At 32.0% G+C, this 12,494-nt stretch overlaps 1 long non-coding RNA gene across 1 annotated transcript in view; it reads left to right on the top strand.

The window, feature by feature from the left end:
* The window catches only part of LOC129748803 (uncharacterized), a 224,559-nt gene that overhangs the window by 180,938 nt on the left and 31,127 nt on the right, over positions 1–12,494 (top strand). Inside the window, exon 3 of the long non-coding RNA XR_008737830.1 lies at positions 8,081–8,146. This is a non-coding gene — a long non-coding RNA (uncharacterized LOC129748803). The remainder of the gene's footprint in view (positions 1–8,080; positions 8,147–12,494) is intronic.

The following is a 12,494-nucleotide window of genomic DNA, read 5'->3' as shown; positions in this document are numbered from 1 at the left end:
TATTTTTTATAATTATATATACTACTTAAGCAAAAATTTCGAAATATATTTGCTACTCAAAATAAAATATTTAGGTACACTTCATTCAACTGTTTAAATAAAATACTGCATAATCTTACAGTAAAACGGGGCATCATGCAACAGTATGGTTAGTTGCAACATTTGTATACCACAACACTTATTCAATTTTCATTTTAATATAATGTAATACAGTTATCATTTTATGAAAACAAAATAATCATGACATAGTTTCTCATATCGTGAGATATTTTCTAAAAGTTTTTGATTCCTATAGAAAATTTAAAAAATCAGACAATAGATGTTCAATTTTTAACATTTTTGGATGCTGTAAAAGCTTTACCCAGTATGACAGATTGGCTTAATGATAAGTATCACCTACAAACTTCAAATTGCTTTAATTATCTTTTACCAACACTATTTTCCACACCATCACCAACTTTTTTTAAGTAAATATTTTTATCATTCAGTTACCAGTGCAAAATGATATCAAAAATTCCCCTCTTAAATCTCGTTTCCATATGCTGAAATATAATTACTCTGCATCACGAAATTGTTTACTTCAAAATTTGATTCATCCAATCATTATTTTTTATGGTTTCAGCTAGTAGAATTTTTTCTAGTCTTTTTTACCCCTAAATGTATGCAACACCCTTATGCTTTCTCTTTTAAAACATTTTGACAGAAAAATGTAAAATTTAATTCGAACAAAGCCAAAAATTACTGAAGTTGGTGCTTTAAACGTAAGGACATCACAAATATTTTGAAAGCTATAAATTCTAAAAGAATGCGTCAGATTAGCCGATAGATATTAAAAATTTTTAATTATTGTTCTATCTAGGGATTCAATCAAACAATTTTGTTTTTGAAATGCCTTACGTTTCGACCATTTTTGGTGATTAATTTCGAACACTGAACTCCTAAACGTTGGACAAAACAAAATTTTCCATTACAACAGACAGAGAATTCCTTTGAGAAAGACCACCGAAAATGGTTGTGAAACGTCGAGGATTTCAGAAGATAAGTTGTTATCTTAAATGTTAAGACAAAAAAAAAACTAAAAATAAACAAATCTAGAAATAATTATGGCGATCAAAAATTTTTCCAGAAAATTTCTGTTGCATTGAAAAGCTAGTGACTTTTTATTTTGAGGAAGAACTTTTGCAAAAAATTCTTTTTTGACACCATGAATTTGAAAAAATAACTTTTTCCTTCTATGTGAAACTTTCGAACGCTTAAAGCCATATAACTTATATGGCTATTACATCACCTCAAAAAAAAAATCAATGAAAATTAAGGCTTTCAAATGTACGAGTAAATAAATGATAAACGTGTGCATCAAATCGACTCCAAGGTATCTCGAAAGTGATTAAAAATGTCAGAATATGAAAATCCTGAACTTTGCATAAATAACTAGCCTGAAATCCAACAAAATTGAATTTCGATACGAATCGAAAAATTTTAGAAAAAAATGCGGTATTTGAAATTTTTAAATCATTAACTTTGGAACGGTTTGTAAAAAAGTATTGATTTTTGAAAAAAAAAACTCTCCCAGAAGCAATTCAACCACTTCTAGAACCCAAACTGTTAACTATATGAAATTCGAAATACTTCATAATGATAATACCCACATTTAAAGACTTTTTAATCAAATAATCAATCATTCAATAATAATACAAATTGATGAAAACAAAATTTCTGCTTTTTGTGAAGGAAGCAGGTTTTATGGAAAAAAGGCTTTATAGAAAGCCTGTATCAGCAAGAGCGAAATTCAAAAATTAAAATCGGACTTGAAATTGAGAGCCAAAAATGCAATCAGAGTAAAACGGGAATTGATAAATTTTTTATTTATTTTACACAAAAAAAACTTAAAAAATGGTAGATTTTGCCAAACAGTTCTTCTAAATGTCACAAAAGTTATCTTCGAAAACATTAATTCAGAATGAAAGTTATATGATAAAGACACGGAATCATAAATCTGGAAAAAGATAAGATCCAAAATATTAAAATATTCACGATTAGAGAATCGCTCTATGATTTTCGCAATTTAACTATGAGAAAGTTTTTATGATAACAATAATTTGAGAACGATCATTTGGAAAATAATATGCTCAACTAAGGGTATTTTCTTAAGAAAAGGATAATTAAAAAAAAAGTACCGTAATCTGGGGTAACTTTGATCAACATGATTTTTTTTTCAGATTATCATCATTAACTAAGTCTGAAGTTAAAATATCGGAAACCTGTGTTCTATGTTTGAAAGCCTTTTAATTGAGTTTAAAATTGGCTAAATTAGGTTTGTAGCTGGAGATTTTTTTATAACTTAAAATCTTGTTCTTAAATTTTAAAATATCTGTTTTTTCGAAGACTCACAAACAAAAACCTCTCCTGATAAAATGAAAGCATTTAGAAGCAAATGCATTGTTTCAACTAAAAGTTTAACTTTTTTCTTTGTAAAAGAATAGTTTTAAAGTTATTTTTATGGTCATTCTATGATGATTTTTGTGTATAAAAAACGGACATTTTCTTTGAAAAAGCCTGTAATATATGTAGAACAAATGGCTAAATATTCTATAAAATGGTTAAGTTTGAATGAAAAAAAGAACATTGAAACAAGGGAGGATCTAGGCAATTGCATGAAGGTTAAATATTTATTTTTGAGGCCATAAAATATTGAGAAATGTGTATAATTTTTGCCCCTAAATGTATGCAGCAACATTATCCATCTTTTGAGTATATATGTTTTAGAAAGAAAACGTTGAAAATATCAATTGAATCCAGACAAAAAATAAATGTTATTGATGTTTAAAGCTTTCAGTGCTAATTGACACTGAAATCTGATTTGGTAACAAACATTTAGTTATAGCCACTAAGGCCGGAACAAATTTCAAATCCTTCTTTTGTCACTCGGAGTTGGAACATCGCGAGGGGGGGACAATAAAAAATAATGCGAAAAATAAATAAATTGGAATAAATTGCACGAAAGCTTGTATGCAACCGATTTGCATACTATATTATTGCATAAAACTTAGAAATCATGTATCTTTTTTATTGAAAAATTCAATAAAATCAAGAATTCAAAATGTGAATTAACTTCCATCTTCCAAAAGTTGGTTCTTGGTCTTGTAATCTTTCGGATATTTGAATTTTTATTTGAAATTTACCTAAAATAATTAAAATTTTATTTATTCCCCCCTTCGAGATTTTGGAAATTTCGAAGGGGGGGTGGGTGACAAAAGAAGAAATGGATATTTGCTCCAGCCTAATTTCGTTTGAATATTCTGCTGTAAATGATCATGTTTTATACTTACAAAAAAGCATCCCCTTCCAAAATATTCGATAATAAATTGAAAAAGTCATAAATTTTCCCCAGTTTACGGTACATAACATTAAATAGTATGGATTTTTTTCGGCTTAACCAGTGAGAAAAGTTTCAATTAGAATTTCCAATATAAGATTCAAATTGGAATAAAAGTTCAATAAATAGCAGAACTAAGTTTTGCCGGTTGATCGTATTTAGTCCACTTCAGTTCCTTTTTGTTTATTTTGTAGATTGTATAAATCAACGCATATTTCAATAATGGTTGAAAACTAACATCAATTTTGCATAAAACATACTCATACTTACGCTTATAAAGTGAGCATTTTAAAATTCCCGGTTCAATGAATTTGATTCCCAATAAAGCACGATAAAACTTTGAATTTAAAAGCATTTTAATCGTTTTACTTAATTTTTTTTGCAAATTCTCGTTTAAAAATTTCAGACCCGAAAGATCTCTGAGGTTAACAAGTCTTAAATATATATCATCATCCTTCAAAAACTGATAATTTGTATTTTTTTTTAATTTTTTACAAATTAGAGAAAAAGTTCATCAATCCCCCGTAAAAGTCGTTATACTTTTTTAAGTGAGAGAAAAATACTTTCTTATCAGAACATAATGCTTGATTCGCTGGAAACTCCTGGAGTATTTTCTTAAATCAATAAATAAGAGAAAGTTATTTATTGTATGTAATGCATTCCAGATTTCCCCGATATGTTCGAACATGCCTGAGTTTTCAAAGTAAAAGGGCCAATAAATCGAACTCAGGTCTAAATTAGGCTCAATATTTTTGTTTTTTTAATCTCAAATGGTGTTTTTTGGAGTTTGAAAAGATTTTCAAACACTTCTGATGTGTTTTGATAAAATTAAATTAAATTGATATTTCTGTGCTTTTTCTTTCCAAATTGATTTTTGGGAGTTCGAGAAGATTTTCAAATACTGCTGACGTGTTTTGATAAAACAAAAATAAAATTTTAGGTGGTTTAAGTCACTTTCATATAGATTTCTTTTAAATTTTCATCGAATTCAGCTTAGATTTGTTCAGATTATGTGTTGAAAAATTTGCACAGATTTTGCCAGGTATTTTTAAAATTTGCTCTACCAACAAAACTGCGGAAAAAATTTTGCTATGTTAACTGTAGGGCCCACTTTACCTATATTAAGGTGGAACATTCGAGATTTTGCTGGATTTTGTCCTGCTGGCATTCCTGCAAAATTTCCAGTTCTTTTGATTGTTGGAAAATCCAGCAAACAAAATTACTGGAAATCCAGCAATCTCAATTGCTGGAAATCGGTTTTTTTTCTCAAAAACCAACCGGAATTTTTTGGAATCTGAATTAGACTGTAAATTTAAACCCCCATGGTAGTCACATGTATAAAAATAAATTTGTTCGCAAATTTTTCTTCAGCGACGTTTATTTAAATTAACATTAAAGTAACAAAATTAAATAATATCTGCCAGTAGCATGGCCACTTTTTGCCAAGTATTGGACATCATGCTTCATCTGAAATAAAAATAAAAATTATTAGTTTCTTCAACAAAATACTTTATCTCACGAAAATAAACCTTTATAAATGCTTCTTCGCTAGAATATGTAGTCAAACACTATTCGTGTGCATTGAAAATGATGAACAAAAAAAAACAAAATCGAGTTTGACAGATTGATTGCTAGTTTTTCAGCAATGAAGATAAAGTGCTGGAAAAATCAGCAATACGGAGAATGTTTGCTGGTTTCCAGCAAAAATTGGTGAACTTTTCCAGCATTTTTCTTGCAGGATATCGAAGCAAAAATTTACTGTAAAGATTTCTTGAGAAAGGAATGTTTGAGTATAAAATTTCTTCGGCCCCCTTTCTAATGCGGCGGGCTTGGAGTCGTTCGACTTTTGTTTCATTTTAAAGCAAAAAAAAAAATATTTTCATATTTTCATTATATCTTTCATACTTAGTTTTAAGTGTATTGAGAACCCTGTAATTAGACTTAGTACTCTTTTTATATTAATTTTAAGTCATCATTTGGACCAATATGTGTTCCGTTGATTTGTAATAAATAAATAAATAAATAAATAAATAAATAAATAAATAAATAAATAAATAAATAAATAAATAAATAAATAAATAAATAAATAAATAAATAAATAAATAAATAAATAAATAAATAAATAAATAAATAAATAAATAAATAAATAAATAAATAAAAAAATAAATAAATAAATAAATAAATAAATAAATAAATAAATAAATAAATAAATAAATAAATAAATAAATAAATAAATAAATAAATAAATAAATAAATAAATAAATAAATAAATAAATACTTCTCAAAGGAGTTGATGGCTCATTTTGGTGTCTTGAGATGAAAGTTGCATCATGAGCTGGGCAATACAATGGTATTTTTTTGCAAAATATTCGGTGATGTATACGGTACTTTTAGACATCACTTAAATTTTATTTTCAATTTTCCATGTTTAAGGTCATTGCTTAATTTTTTTTAAAAATATTTGATTTGGAAAGCTGATGCAATTTCAACGCGTTTTGATGTGCTATTTTAGGATTTCCGTTGAAAAATAACAGAGTTATGAAGCTTTGAAAAATGGTTTTAATTTATTTACAAAAAAATACAACCGATCTTCTAATCTAATTCGAAAAACAAAAATGAATCTGAAATCTGGAAAAAAAACATGTGTTTTTAAGTCGTAAGAATGAATCAAATTTTCAGTTTTGGGGAAGATCTAAACACCTCTGGCGCAAACCTGTCAGGTAATAAAAAAAATATCCCCTACCGCCAAATGTTTGGTAAACGGAAAAGCGATATGATGAGTGTTGCAAAATAAAACATTCAAATTCTTTTCGTAGCGTTTATTTGTTGGAATTGTTTGTTTTTATGGATTCTTTGTCGTTTTTCACTTTTACACATGTTTCTCTAAAACAAATTCAATGTATTTACGAGTTTTAAGAATAAACAAAAAAAAAACATATTAGTCTGAGCCATATATAAAACTGAAACTATAATTTTGTTTGTTCAATCTGATCCATTTTTCCAATCAAGATCGTGTATTTTTTTAGTAATTATAGCACTTTTTATTGGCTTCAAGAATTCCAAGGATATTTTATCGTTTCCCATGAATCGGAATTCTCGAATTATTTTTTATTCCCGGAAATTTTCGACCGGGTAGGACACTCTACTTGGAACCGATTATGTTTCCACTTTTCTTAAATCAACTATCACATCACTAGGAAGATAATGACTTCGATAATTTAGAATTTATTGATTAAAGTCTCATGCATAGGTAAATATTATGCAACTAAATAAACACATCAGAACTTCTGATTTTGCAAATAGATTATAGAATTGATGTAAACATTAAAGCTTACATACTACAATATCTGAGCAAGCTTTTCTTCTATACACAGCTCTCGGATATTTAAAAAAATATTCATGAAAAGTTTGGTGCAAACTTTTGGCCAAAAATGCTTTAAATTGGTCCTCCAAAGTGGCTGAAATTGTACCATTTCTTGGTAATTAGTTATTATTTGAATACTCTGCCACAAACTCTGAAATAGTTAGGGGAGAATGAGGATACTTGATCCCTGGGGATACTTGATTCCTTAGCTATATCTCGAAACTGAAATGTCTTACAAATATCAAATGTTCTAGAAAAATGTGCCAAAATGAGCAAAATAACAATGCTTGTAGTTTAAAAATTATAACATAATAATTGTTTGAGTGATTGAACTTTGTTTGAAAAATTTCACAAAATGTAACTTGAAGATCTTTTTTCATCACTTTAAAATGTTCCTTACATGGGAAAATTATAAAAAATATATGTTCCAATGTATCAATCGTTCGAGCGTAAAATGAACTTCATAATGCCATATTTTCAAAGCAATGGAAAACTCTCAACTTTTTTCAGAAAAAGTTTTCTAAAATGTTGATTTTGGGTACAATTGATCCCCTAGAGTTGGGTACAATTGATCCCCCTTCCAAACGGCATATTCTTCTTCTGAATTGATCGTTATGATTGCTGATTACGAAATTACTAATATTTATCCAAAAACTAGTATTTATCAAACAATTGTCTGAAGAAAAGAGCAAAAGTAATTAATTTTCTCTTAATTATAAAAAATAGCGCCTTTAAGTATGCAATGTTATTAGCGTTGAGACAAAGTTATAGAATTTTCTCCTTATGTCTGCTATAAATTGTGAAATGAGAACAAACATGACCAAAATAGTCAATTAATATTCTATCTTGGGGTTTTGTTTGATTTTTATACAAGGATTAGGGCTTCCTGAATAAAAGATCAAGTCTCCTTCAATAGGGGATCAAGTCTCCCCTAACTTCAGGAAAATCGCAATTTTTTTACTCCCACGAAAATGCATCTAGTTCATCAACAGGTTCAAGTATCGTTCTAATTTTTGGAGCATAGAAACTTGAAGTTACAAGGTGTCAGAAAATGTCAAAGACGGCGAGGTGCTATTTTTTTCCAAAAAGATGTGGTGAAAATAAGAAAAGGGGATCAAGTATCCCCACTCTCCCCTATTCATTTGATTTGTGAGCTTACGGAGTCTGCATCTATGCAATTCTATTGGAATTTTATTCACGTACACGAATTTCTTTCTTCCACGAACTCTGTGGATTTTCCAAGACACAAATCATTATAGGCTTCTCCTAGATAAATGTTCTTCGACTTAGACTATTGCCACTTACACTGATTAATTTGTCCTTTCTTTTTCTCATTTCAGATGTCGCCTATGGGATTACCACATGAGTAGTTTTACCGACTGACTCCAGTCTGTCTCCTTACTAAGGTAATATATTAGGATCCAAAAGGCCAAAATTTTGCTTAGAATAAATGAAAATTGTCTCAAAACCTCGAAAAATCACCCTCTCGTAAACATTTCTGCATCAACATTTTGTTCGAAGTTGATCAATATTATGTTATTTCATGTATTGATTACATTAACTTTTTTTTAAAATGCAATAAGGCTGAAATAAATATCAATTTCTTCTTTTGTCACCCCCCCCCCTCCTTTAAATTTTAAAAAAAAAAACCCGAAGGGGGGAATAAATAAATTTTGATGTGTTTTATGGAAACTTTGAAAAAATTTTCAAATATTCCAAAGATTACAAAAGCAAAAACAGATTGTTTAAGATGGGAGTTTTTTCACCTTTTGTTTTCTTGATTTTATTAAATTTATTTATTTTGATTAAAAATTACTTGATTTAAAGGTTTTGTGCAATGATATAGTATGCAATTTAGTTGTATACAGTCTTTCGAGCAATTTATTGCAATTTCTTTGTTTTTCGCATTTTTTTATACTATCCCCTCCCTCGCTATGATTCAACTCCGAGTGACAAGAGGAGGATTTGAAATTTGTTTATCAAATTTTGCTAAAATAAGCCGTAAAATGGAAAAAAATACTGGCGCGATAATTTCAATTTTGATATTTAATTGAAATCCAATTTTTGGTTTGACGAGTGTTTTGCTCGATTAGAATGACGCTGACAGAAAATGTAAAATTCCAATTGAATCATTTTTTTGTGTATATTTTTTTTGTATTTTTTGATGAGAACCCTTAATTTAAACCTAGCGAAAATAGCAATAGAATTTCGCGAATAACGCAGATAAGATAACATAAAAATAACGTTAAGAATATATCATTTACGACTTAAAAATGTAAAACTTGTGTCGTTAGGTATTTTAAATAAAAACATTAAAGAAAAATCTAGCCCTTTTGTTGTTCTTCTGGAATAAAACCGGTTCTATTCCCTTTTGTCTTGTAATCCAAATCCTGCAATTTAATTCAATTAAACAGAAAACATTTTTTCAGCCAACGAAGTCAACCCAAACGTCCCGGCTGTGCTGTCATTAGTGACGTCAACCGTCAAAGCTCGACCACACATTACACAAAAGACGCCTGTAGCCTCCATTTAGGCGCAATACTTTTTCCGCGACGTCACATAAATGTGTAGGGGAGAGTGGGGATACTTGATCCCCTTTTCTTATTTTCACCATATCTTTTTGGAAAAATTTAGCAACTCGCCGCCTTTGAAATTTTTTGACAGCTTGTAACTTCAAGTTTCTATGCTCCAAAAATTAGAACGATACTTGAACCCGTTGATGAACAAGAAGCATTTTCGTGGGAGTAAAAAAATTGCGATTTTTCTGAAGTTAGGGGAGATTTGATCCCCTATTGAAGGAGACTTGATCTTTTATTCAGGAAGCCCTAATCCTTGTATAAAAATCAAACAAAACCCCAAGATAGAATATTAATTGACTATTTTGGTCATGTTTGTTCTCATTTCACAATTTATAGCAGACATAAGAAGAAAATTCTATAACCTTGTCTCAACGCTAATAACATTGCATACTTAAAGGCGCTATTTTTTATAATTAAGAGAAAATTAATTACTTTTGCTCTTTTCTTCAGACAATTGTTTGATAAATACTAGTTTTTGGATAAATATTAGTAATTTCGTAATCAGCAATCATAACGATCAATTCAGAAGAAGAATATGCCGTTTGGAAGGGGGATCAATTGTACCCAACTCTAGGGGATCAATTGTACCCAAAATCAACATTTTAGAAAACTTTTTCTGAAAAAAGTTGAGAGTTTTCCATTGCTTTGAAAATATGGCATTATGAAGTTCATTTTACGCTCGAACGATTGATACATTGGAACAAATATTTTTTTCATAATTTTCCCATGTAAGGAACATTTTAAAGTGATGAAAAAAGATCTTAAAGTTACATTTTGTGAAATTTTTCAAACAAAGTTCAATTACTCAAACAATTATTTTGTTAAAAAATTTTAAACTACAAGCATTGTTATTTTGCTCATTTTGGCACATTTTTCTAGAACATATGATCTTTGTAAGTCATTCCAGTTTCGAGATATAGCTAAGGAATCAAGTATCCCCAGGGATCAAGTATCCTCATTCTCCCCTATACATCAACAGAATCAGAAACCGGAAACAGAATCAGCACAGCACAGAGCACTGGTTGAGGTTGAATCTTCCCCAAGCGAAGTTTTTCGCACGTCGTCAGTCAAAGTTTTGGCATCTCTCCCACCCGGCCATTTTTGAATTGAGGTTCTTGTTGTTATTGTTGCGTCGTTTTTCTCTTTTTTTTCTACACATTTTGCCTCCTCCCGGTTTTGCCAGTTCTTTCGGTAATGACGGAACGTGCTCCCCGAAGTTGTAATCCGGTCGTAAAAACCAATGTTATCTCTTCGGTGTACCTACTTACGTGTGTCGGCGTTTGGTTGCCGCACTTAGGTTTTCCGAAATTTTCGCGCCCATCCCACGCTTTTCCTTCATACCGGCAAAAACCGGAAGTAAGCAAGAAACACGTGCTGCAATGGAGGCGCTTTTGCGGCAGTTGGCTTTCCTTATTGCCCTGAGGCCCTCGCTCGACGAGGGAAAGCCAGAGTGGGGGTGGCCCAGTAAAACAATTATGCCACTCGAGGGTGTTGGCCGGAACATTATGCGACAATCGTGTCTTTTTGTTTGTTTGCAATTGAAATAAGGTAAATTTTACGAACAGAAGCGCTACTTTTTAATGGTTCCGCCGGATTATGGTAGCATTTTTTTTCTCTAAGTGGGAGTGCCTCTTTCTCAATGAGATTTGAGGTTAACGGAAAAATGGTTTCCCGAATACATGTTGTTTAATTTAGCTGTCAGATTTCCTGACGTTTTATTTAGACACATCAAAACCAAAAAGTTGAAAAAAGAATCTAATTTCAAACCGAAGAGACTTTTTCACGGTATTGAGTGACCTTTTTCAAAAGCTTCTAGTGGTTTTTTGAACTTAAGTGACTTTTTTTGTTATGACAGACCTTTTTCACAGCACTGACTGACAAAGCTCAGAAGGGCTTTTCTCATGGCTCTTAGTTTTTTTTAATGATCCCGCGCCGATCGATCCTCCGGTGCATAGGGCCGTGGTAAAAGACCTCCACTCGCACCTCTCTGCAAATCTCGTTTTCATCTTTTCGCAGCGTGTGCTCAATCCATCTCCACTTACGTTCCCGAATCTCGATTTCTAGCGCCCTTTGATGACACCGACGATGTAGTTCCTCATTCGAGATCCAGTTGCCAGGCCACCAAGCGCGGGTGATATTCCGCAGGCAGCGGTTTACAAATACTTGAAGTTTTTGCGTCGTCACCGCATATGTGCACCAAGTTTCGCAGCCGTACAGCAATACGAATTTGACGTTTGAGTTGCAGATTCGGATTTTCGTTCGTAGAGAGATCTGGCGTGACCGCTAGATGTTTCGAAGACTCGCAAACGCAAATCGGGCCTTTCTGATCCGGGTTTCGATGTCTTTCCTGGTACCACCATAAGGCGTTATCTGGATACTGGAAGCACTCCACTTTCTCAACCTGTTGCCCAGCTACCATGAAACTGGAGGGATTTCCTGTATTGATCTTCATCGTCTTGGTCTTTCCGACATTGACTTTGAGACCTGCTGCCTTGGAACTTTCGGTGATGTCGTCGAGTTTGCTCTGCATATCCGGTTGTGTTTGGGCGTTTTGCTCGCCAGCCAGGTCAAAATCGTTCAGTTGCTCCATTGTTGAAGGATTCCACGACAATCCCCGGTTCGGTGCAGAGTCAATCGATTAAGTCAGAATCTCATCCTTTACAATTAGAAAAAGTAGCAGTGATAAGATACATCCTTGTCTCACTCCAGCAGTTACCGGGATTGGTTCGGACAAGACACCGTCGTGCAAGACCTTGCACGAAAATGCCTCGTATTGTGCTTCGATGAGATGGAATAATTTTTCTGGTACTCCTTTTCGCCTTAGAGCCGTTCAGATGTTTTCATGGTTAAGTCGGTCGAATATTTTTTCGAAATCAACGAACACCAGCAGAAGAAAGTCCTGGAATTCGTTTGTTTGTTCCAGTAGGACTCGTAGCGTTGTGATGTGGTCCACACATGATCGTCCGGGTCGGAATCCAGCTTGTTGCCGTCGTAGTGTAGCGTCGATTTTCTCCTGGATCCTGTTCAGGATCACTTTTCAGATTACTTTGAGGGTTGTACAGATCAACCTTATGCCTCGCCAGTTACCGCACTCTGTCAGGTCTCCTTTCTTCGGGACCTCTACGAGGATACCCTGCATCCAGTCGGCCGGGAATGTTGCAGTATCCCAGATGTC

This window comes from Uranotaenia lowii, chromosome 2, assembly GCF_029784155.1.
Source record: "Uranotaenia lowii strain MFRU-FL chromosome 2, ASM2978415v1, whole genome shotgun sequence".
In the NCBI taxonomy this organism is placed as follows: Eukaryota; Metazoa; Arthropoda; class Insecta; order Diptera; family Culicidae; genus Uranotaenia; species Uranotaenia lowii.
The sequence above is the reverse complement of the archived record's forward strand: the minus strand, read 5'-3'. Positions and strand labels throughout refer to the sequence as shown.